Below are 9,749 nucleotides of genomic sequence, written 5' to 3' on the forward strand. Positions count from 1 at the left end.
CTCCTTTGCCTCCAGCTCCCAATTTTTTGTTACCTCCTCCTCGAGGATCGGGTGTTTTAGAAGATGAAGGCGTAACCTCCATCCTCCTCCTCTTTTTAACTTCGTTATTCCTAAAACAAGTTTAAAATTTTATTAACATATTGAAAGTTGGTGAACTAACTCAAGTCTAGGATTGTAAGAGATAGCCAGTCACACGGTTCGGCTACCCCGTAACACATATTATGAGACGAACCCATTAAATATCACTAGATTGTGTAACACGGGGCAAGGTTCGGCATGTAATTCAATGATCATAACAAGCCGAACCCATCAACATTAGGGTTCGGCAAGCCCGACAAATCCTTTTTGATCCGAACCTACACCTAGTATATGCACGATGCAAACTATTTGAAAATGGTTCGTCTCAAAAGAAACACTATCGAACAAGCCGAACCCAAAGTATACTCCTAAGATTGTTCAGGTTCGGCGCAAAATAGGCAAATAATTTCGCGCCGAACTGTCCTTATACACTTTTAGGCTCCAATTTTGAAGAACAGTTCGGCACAAAAAAAAACACCTAAAATATGAGCCGAACCTGACCCTGCAATCGTCTAAAACCCTATTTTTTTTTGAAATTTGCCCTATTCAATCGATTAAAATCAGAAAATAAGAGATTGGGTTTGTATAACTTACTTTCTTATCCTCATTTGAGGAGTTGGTGCTTCGATTGGTTGATTATGTGGTTCAATTTCAGATTCAGTGGGTCCTTCTTCTTCAATGGGTTCTTCTTGCTCAATTGAGGGATTTGAAGATGATTTTGAATGCCTCCCAGTTGCCTTTTCCTTTGTTCGACCAATTATATAGTCTTGTTTAATCGTCGATCAAATTTTGGCGAATCGATGATTAATCACGGCGATGAATTTTTTTTTCTTGTGGGGGAGATGAAGAATTCGACTTGAAGAGAAGAGGAAGAGATGATAAACTGATTTTGATTTTCTTAAAACTGATTATAGGTTTTTATATTAGGGATGAGGGCATATTTGTAATTAAAACGGTTTGAGGGCATATAGGCAATTGAACTACCCAAGAGTTACCCCTTATAAGAGCACACTATATGGTATTATTGGTTTGTATGCCCTGAAAGATTTACGTATGCCCTAAAACAGGGTTCTTGCTGAAATCAATTGATTGAAGTATCTTAAACCACCATCAAGCTTGTTTATCTTACTTGACTAGCACCCATCACCATAGCCATAGTTTTTCACAAAAATTCAATTTGATTTGATTTTTTCCGGAACTGATACACTCACCACGAGTTGGATCCTGCGGTGTGTACCGCAAGAGAGAATGAGGTGGTCCTCCTAACTCGGTAGTTTAGCAGGGGTAGGTTTAGGGTGTGACTCATCCCAATGCTTCTTGCGGGACAGACGGCGGAACCTCAATCCGCGGTAAGTTTATATTTTCCGGATATTTTTACTTTGCACTCTTCTTTTGACAATTAGAAGAAGACTAATTAATCATTGAAACCTAGTATTTGGGTCCCGGGTTGAAATGTCATTTTATATCAAAATTGTTCTATCGAGATTGACCCATTTAACTCTGTCCGTCAACTTATTCTAATTGGAGAGTTGTCCGGATTGCCCAGCTGACAGAAACCTTCCGATTTCAAACCCAATTTCTTATTATTATCTTCTCTAATTTATCATCGATGACCACTTACCAGAAGTGGTCACGAGACTTATGGCTCTGCAATTTTGTGAAGATAAATAACTTATGAAATGGATCATAATTGTGATGAATTGTGCACATTACTTCCGTTGGAAAAATTTAGTCTTAGCGAAGAAGATTTCCAATAGCACGTAGAGTTATATTTCGCATGCCAACTCTCAAATGTCAGTTTCATATGGTTGTGTGCCTCGAGAGAAAACTAGGAGTTTCCTATAGTATCAACTCACTTGTGTGGTCAGGTAAGGAATAAGGGTATGCGTGGAGGTATGTTGATTTTATAACGTGTTTGGATACTAGAAACCATAGTGTTTCTATTTTTCAGAATCACAAGTCACAGGCCAACATATTTTGCTTCACAGAAAGTTAATTTTTCCATTTTTAAAAATCATTCTAAAATTGTATATCCAAATTAATTTCTTAATTTTTGGTTTTTAGATATGGAATGGGGAACAGAAATATGGGCTTTAGTAACTACAAGTACTGGGATAAATAGAGTTGGCACTTCACTGAAATAAATCCAAATATATAATGAATACGCGGATAAGCGAGTTGGATTTTGGTTTTCCTCTCTCGTTAGATTTTGGTGCATCCAATGACTTTTTCCTCTCTCGTTATGAAATCTGTTGTATTTTCACGTGGTAGAAAATTACATTAAACATGAAAATAAAAACCATTTATCAGTTCAGTCATTGAATAAAGCAAATGGTTCTATGGTCTAGCGGTCAGGACATTGGACTCTGAATCCAGTAACCCGAGTTCAAGTCTCGGTAGAACTTCTTTTTTGTTTTCTTCTTTCTTTTCTTCTTGGTACAATTTTTTTCTTTTTTTAGGAAGCCGAAAAGTGAGGTCGTGATATTCTCTCAAATATCAGACTTGAACCTCTTTTTATTTTATTTTTTCTCTTTCTTCTTTAACTTTTTTTTTTTATATTCTCTTTTCTTCTTTAACTTTTGATTTTGGGAAGCCAAAAAGTGAGGTTGTGATATTCTCCCAAATACCATACTTGAACCTTTTTTTTTTCTTTTTCCTCCTTCTTCTTTAATTTTGGGTCTGTTTGGGAGCTTTGGAAACGGGATAACACTTTGGTCGTGTTAGGTTATCCAGTAAAAAAGCGGTTAAAATGTGTTTGTCCCACTACAATTCCAGTCTTGGATAAGAATTACTAAACCTTCCTTGATTTTAGGAAGCCAAAAAGTGAGGTTATGGTATTCTCCCAAATACCTGAGATACAAATATCCTCACCTGGGTTAGATTTTTATTTTGCTTTAAAATAGGTAGTTGTATAAATTTTCAAATTATTTTTTATTTAAAATGTTATTCTCTTATTATTTCTCAACGAAATCTTTATTTATTTAATATTTTACAATTAAGTTTTTTCTAATTAAAATATTTATTTATATTAACCTATTTCTGGGTAAGTGTCAAACAAACAAAAATTAACCTAACCCAAAATAGGATAGAATTTTAGACAAACAACATTAAAACTAATCGATAACTAGGTTATCATAAATTAAATTATGATAAACTTTTCTATGATATGTTATCTGATTTTCAAACTCCCATATCATTAATTAAATTATGTTAAATTTTTCTATAATATGTTATCTGATTTCCAAACTCTCAAACAGACCCTTAATGATCAAAAACAGTTTGGTTCAAGTCTCGGTACAACCATTTTTTTTTTCTTTTTTAACTTTAATGATCAAAGAAATATTTGTTACCAAACTTAAATAAAATGGCATCGTGTTCTCCGTCTCATCTTGTGGATAATACAGAGTGGAAAACATGTGTTAAATATTAAAAGTATCCTCATCTTGTTTACTCGCGTTAACTGTACATTACCATTTTCAACTACTCATCGAAGTCCAACTACCAAACACCCTTTGACGTTCATGAGACTGGGGCTGTAATCTCAGCCTAAAACATCAAAAATATGCAGCAATCAACAAGATGAGACTGGGTGGCACATGAGAAAACATGTAGTAAGGAACTGAAGAAGAATTTTGCGAGAAAAATATAGAAATGTCATTGTTTTATAATCTATCAAATCAAACCCACAAAAAAATATGTCCAGTGTAGTTAAAATCGCTCTCCAAGGCTGATTACTCGCCGAGTAATCGCTACAAGCTATATGACCGAGGCGATTTCCGATTCCAATCCATTTCCAATTTTTAGCGATTGATGCAGCCGATTTTTCTGATTGGACCGATTTATGAGCAAAATGAGTTAACGATTTTCCCTAGTTGGCCTTGCATGCACTAAAATCAGAAAAGAAAATTTTCGTAACCCCTCAGATGGGAGTTATCTAATAGAGAAACCTCTAAGAATATGCTAAATATATTCGATATAACAATATTTCATACTTAATTACATGACAGTGTTAAAATGTTAATTTTAATTAGGTAAGAATCATGACTTATGAGCAGTAATGTATAAGTCTTTATTAAATATATTCCGATTATTTGATCGAGTTTTGGTGATTTCCAAGTCTGAACTTATTGCTCCTCGCTCCAAGCTCCCCAACCGAGTAGGATCGAGGAACGATTTCGAGTACTTTGAATATGTCTACTACAAAAACACCATCAACGTCGTTACTGGAGGTAAATCTTTCGCATCCTATTTACATGATATGGGATTCAAATACTAATGTTGGTAAAACACTAGTTTCAACTGGTTTAGCTACTTCAATATTATCATGATCATCATCATCACAAATTAAATTCATTTACATTAAACCAGTTCAAACTAGTTTTCCGTTAGATTCAGATTCTCGTTTCGTTTATAGTAAAGTTTCAGAGTTTTTTATCAACCAAAAAACTGAGTTTAGTTTGTTAGCTTCTAATCATAGTTTGAAAGCTTTCATTCCTTCTTGGAAACAAGTCTCAAGTGTTGTCGATTTGAATAATGAGGGTGGTGGATTAAGGGATTTGTATTGGTATGAAGAGACACAAATTGAAGCTGCAGGGCTTGAAATCCCATATGAGAGCTTGAAACTCAGAGGTTATGATGTTGCCGCTGTCATTATTATAGATCATGGTCTATTAAATGATGAGTCATTTTCTTTTGAAGGAAGAAAGAGGTAACCCTCTTAATTTTTATTAATATAATAGATACATCTGATTCAAATATATCAAAAGTGAAATCCATGATAAAATACAAAGATTTTGTATTATAAGGACAACAATTGACTCATAATACATCTTAAGCATAAAAAACTTGAATTTCGAAGATGTTACTGATTGTATTCGATGAATGGCCTGTGAACTGAAATTCTGCCATTTTTATTTGGGTTCTCCGTTGAGATTGAAATGTCCCGAAAGGGAATAATATGCGCAAAGTATCTTTATCACGATCATTTCCATCAGCCACTGATCTTTAAAGGATTGTAAAACCACATCATGTTGGAATATATCCCTCTCGATGATATATTTAAAGCGATTATCGCAAAATGTGTCCAAGTCACTCTCAGAGATAATGCGATCTTCTTACTCAGAAAGGTTGAGGAGATTACGAGACATGCCAAAAAAGGCGCAATATATTTTCTGGTGGCCATTTACTCAGCACAGACTTGTTCCTGTGGAAAATTTTACGCTAATAGATTCACATTAGGGGAGAGAATTTTTCAGTCCATAAGGCTAAGAATCATGATCATATTACTCAAAAATTTGACGCGTGTGCTAGTTGGTGGACTCAAGGACCGGATGCTACTTACAGTTTGAGATTTCGAGAGATATGGATTATGCTGCTTCTAGATTTGGGCATATAATATTTCCTGGAAATGTCTATGAGCCAGCTCTACGGTGCACAAATCTTTTGCTTGAAGGTGTGCGAAGAGGTTGGGCTGCTCGAGTGTTCTTATCTGATAACAGATCCACTGCAATTGAAATTGCTCTAAAAATGGCGTTCCAAAAGTTTTCATCAGATTATGGTATCCTTACGGATTTGTGCAACGACAACTTGGCTGAAAAACATTTAGAGTTTAAGGTCCTAGATGTTAACGGATATTATCATGGTTTATTACGCTTATGGATAAATTGATAATGCCAGAATCAATTTTTCTATTTATGATTATCCACACGCATAGTAAACATATTGATAATCCATTTTACATTTCTAACTATTTAGATAAATTTGTGTTCGTCTAATGAATAAAGTGATCATGTATAATAAAATAGACATGATATACATGGGCCTATTTGTAAATGATTATTATTGTTTAATTATGCTTATGGAAAATCATAAATATAAAAATGATTCTAACATTATTATTTTTGTAATAAATTTGAACAAGTATTTTTTTTACATATATTTGATTGTCTTAGAAGAATGAACTCAAAGATGAGAGAAAAGAACGATAATATAAGGCTTTTACTCAGTTTTTTATCTTCCTAGAAATAGTTTATCGAAAAAATAAGAAGAAAAATATAATTCAATTTTGTTAATAAAAATAATTGATTATGATAATTATTGCAAACAACTTTTTCCTCTTTATAAAAATTATGATTATTTTCAATTTTAGTTAATATAATAATTTTATAAATTGTTTCCAAGCACATATAAGAACCTTCTTGGAAAAATATACTATCGGATTACCAATATATACAATTATGACAGTCGTTCTTATTGCATAGTGATAATGTTTTTGATTGTGATTGTAGTAAATAGGATTCGTTTCAGACTTGTGAAGGAAATGCAATTTTAGATTTAATAAAATTATATATACAAAAATATTAACAATGGGTGTGAGAGGTAACCAAGACACTAGATTCCACTATTATGCAAAATTGAATGATAAATATTTCAAAACTCTATTCAATTCTTAAGTCCTCTTTTATCTTTAATTCACTATCAATCATACAGATTCTCAAACATTATTTGTAAACCTTAAGCATAGATTATCAAGAGATTAAACCAAGCATAACCTATCAAACTGAATAACAAATAATTAAGACAATCATTCAAATAATTTAAAACTCTGCAAAAGCAGCGATTAGGTGAATTATATAATTAAATGAAATAGTTACCCATTTATGTTGCGTGAATAGCCTCCTCCGTTGCCTTGGTTACGAGGGAATTAGCTCATCATAGTAAAAATGCTCTCAAAATAATTTATTATGGCTCAAAAATGGTTTACAAATGATGAGAATGTGAGAAATACAATAAAACCGGGTTTGTAACAATTATATTTGTTACAAACCAGAGAACTATGACCCTCAGTGACAAAATAAGACTGCTGAAGCTATATCGCAAACGCTGTAGCAAATAAGTCTGCCTGATGTACGACCCACAAGTGTGAGTCGTTATTACCGTAGCACAACGACTGCTGGTGCAGGTCCGTTTTTCGTGTTCTTCAAGTTCATCATCATCAGCAGCAGCAGAAACCAAGTTTGGGAAAACTCGAATTTCTTCTTCTCTGGCTCTCCTCAGCCCCCCAGACTCTCGACAACCTTTCTACTCAACCCCAGCAACCTATTTATAGCCAACAGACCCATCGAATATCGCTCATTCACTCCATATAATTCTCTTTAACTCGGAAGTAAAGAAAATATTTCTGGGAATATTTTCTTTCATGTTTCATCTTCCCACGCGTTTTCAAGCCTCCAAATTACCATATTTAACTACTTCACGCTCCAACAGGCTGTGAGGGTCTTCCATGCACGCACAAAACACGTTGAATCTTCTCCAAATCACGTGAAACCCGTGATATACACGAACTGCCCTGTTTTCAACCCGTGAATTGTTTAGCTGATTCTAGCCAATTCTGGTTGAACCAAACGCCCACAGTGTGTTTAATATGCCATATCACAACTATCTACCAAAAATCAGCCATTGAATCTCCCTAGAACACGTTCAACAATTCGATCAAAAATCTGCAGAAGTGTTCTCCATTTTCCCGCCAAAAACAAAATTCAAATGGAGAAGATGACCTCCCCCTAATCCTGTACTGGGGTGCGAATAACAGATGCCTTTTGGCGTGACCTGGGGTGCCCCTTATCCAACGGTGAGAGTCCGAATAACACGTGTCCTCCGGGTCTTTTACCAACTTTTCGAGCCGAATTTTCCAAAAAATGTTTATTTTCCAAAGGTGCCTACAAACACATAAAACACCAAAATTAGTACAAACTCGAGTGCCAACAATATATAGTATTGAGATCAAATTAAACACAAAAATGTGTCTATCAAATACCGCCAAACTTATTATTTTCTAGTCCTCGAGCAAAATTTATTTTTGAAAAGATAAAAAGACTACACTTAGCACGTGCAGCAGGCCGTTAAACCGCTAGGTGGCCCTAACGGCGGAGTGTTGTCTCCGGAGGGTTTACCAGAGGTGTACCCATAATACCTTTACTCCTAATTGGTCACAAGTATCCAAAGAGCTATGAGGACATACATATTCTCAACCTATCTCCAAGTAAGTAGAATGCCAGAGAAATTAAAGGTATCAGTTCTAAAGCTGACTGAAGAAAAGGGGAGACACATCCACACCACTGCTAGATAAAGAGATATCCGCTACACAGCTAGATAAACATTGTAAGATGCGTCCGCTGCTTTACAGCTGGATAAGATTAAGAGAGATAAAAATGAGAGGGACATCTGCTACACAGCTGGACTAATTACGTGTGATGAGTTAAACCAGTGCTAGAAAGATTTTGCCAGATTGAAAGCAGACTAACAAAGCAACCAAAATGCATCTTTCTTCGACTCTCTCACAGTGCTCAGTAGAAACAACGCCTTCTTCGGTCTTCAACTGTTGATGATAAACTCTCGAACCTCATAGAACCTTGACAATTAACTCTTCTCTTCGATTTCTTGCTTGACTTATAAATTTCTTCTTCCCTATGGCCTTATTGAACAAAAAGAACGTAATGATGTTTCATTTTTTTTTTCATTTTTCATTTTTTTTTTTTTTTTCATTTTTTTTTTTTTTTTTTTTTGAAAACAAAAAATTACAAGACAAAATTTACATGGCCATGAGAGAAGACTTTCAAAACTTGGATCTTCGCACTTGTGATGTCTTGGTATCATGGATTCTAACAACTTATATCATTTGCTCTTATAACTTCAACTTTGATTTTTGAATTATTCTTTCTATTGTTGCTTCTAAACCTAAAATCTTCAACTTTCTTCATAGATTTTGATGTCGCTCCGCTTGTTGATGATGATAAGTTTCTACTGAGAGAGAGTCGCAATCCAGTAACTAAGACTACATTGTGAGGTTGCTTTGTCTTTCTGGCATTTCCCTGACCTACTTGCCTTTCCATCATGTATGGTTAGGTCCATCATGGTTACCCTCTAAAAGGAACAAGTTCTCTTCTGAATTTCAAGGATCTCAATGTCTTTTTCTCTAATGTCTCAATAAGTTGTTATCTCTAGCATTCCAATTTCTATCTTTTCGGTGAGAAACAATATGTAAACTTAGCTAACCGGATACCATGTGACGCTAGAAGTTTCAAAAGTGCAACTAAAAAGTTTCTCCCATACCCCCAAACTTAAATCTAACATTGTCCTCAATGTTCTAAAGATAAAATTAAAAGCATATGAACAAGGAGAAACTGTTACCATTTGAAGCAAAAGAGTTAAGGAAAGATATTACCGTGTCGCATGAGATTGGGTTACCTCCCAAGAAGTGCTAAGTTTAAAGTCTTCAGCCAGACATCGGAAGGAATTAGTCACCTCATAGAATCAAAAAGTAACAGCCGAAATAACTGTGGGTCTTCAAAACCAAAAAGAGCTGACCAAAGGAAACTACAATAACCCAAGAAAGTGAACAAGGATAGCATGCCCTTATCTAGTTTCCTGATTAAGATATTTATATCTAATTGTGGTTCAGGTTCTGGTTCAGGTTCTAAGAAAGGGTCTAAATAAAATATTTTCATTGGTTGCGTTTCTTCATAGGTGGGATACGAATCATTAGGTCCTAGAGTCTGGAAAAACTCAAATATGACCTTAGAAGCGCACAATAATAACCTAAATAACTGAGGATCCTCCAAGTCAATAATATTTGACTTACACAATTGACCACAATGAGAGTAGTGGTCACT

At 34.8% G+C, this 9,749-nt stretch overlaps 1 non-coding gene across 1 annotated transcript; it reads left to right on the top strand.

Annotated features, from left to right (window-relative positions):
• Positions 1–2,411: 2,411 nt before the first annotated feature.
• TRNAQ-CUG lies at positions 2,412–2,483 on the top strand. Its single transcript has one exon. It is a non-coding gene; the product is annotated as a tRNA-Gln (tRNA).
• Positions 2,484–9,749: the final 7,266 nt, after the last annotated feature.

This window comes from Papaver somniferum, chromosome 8 (genome assembly GCF_003573695.1).
Source record: "Papaver somniferum cultivar HN1 chromosome 8, ASM357369v1, whole genome shotgun sequence".
In the NCBI taxonomy this organism is placed as follows: domain Eukaryota; kingdom Viridiplantae; phylum Streptophyta; class Magnoliopsida; order Ranunculales; family Papaveraceae; genus Papaver; species Papaver somniferum.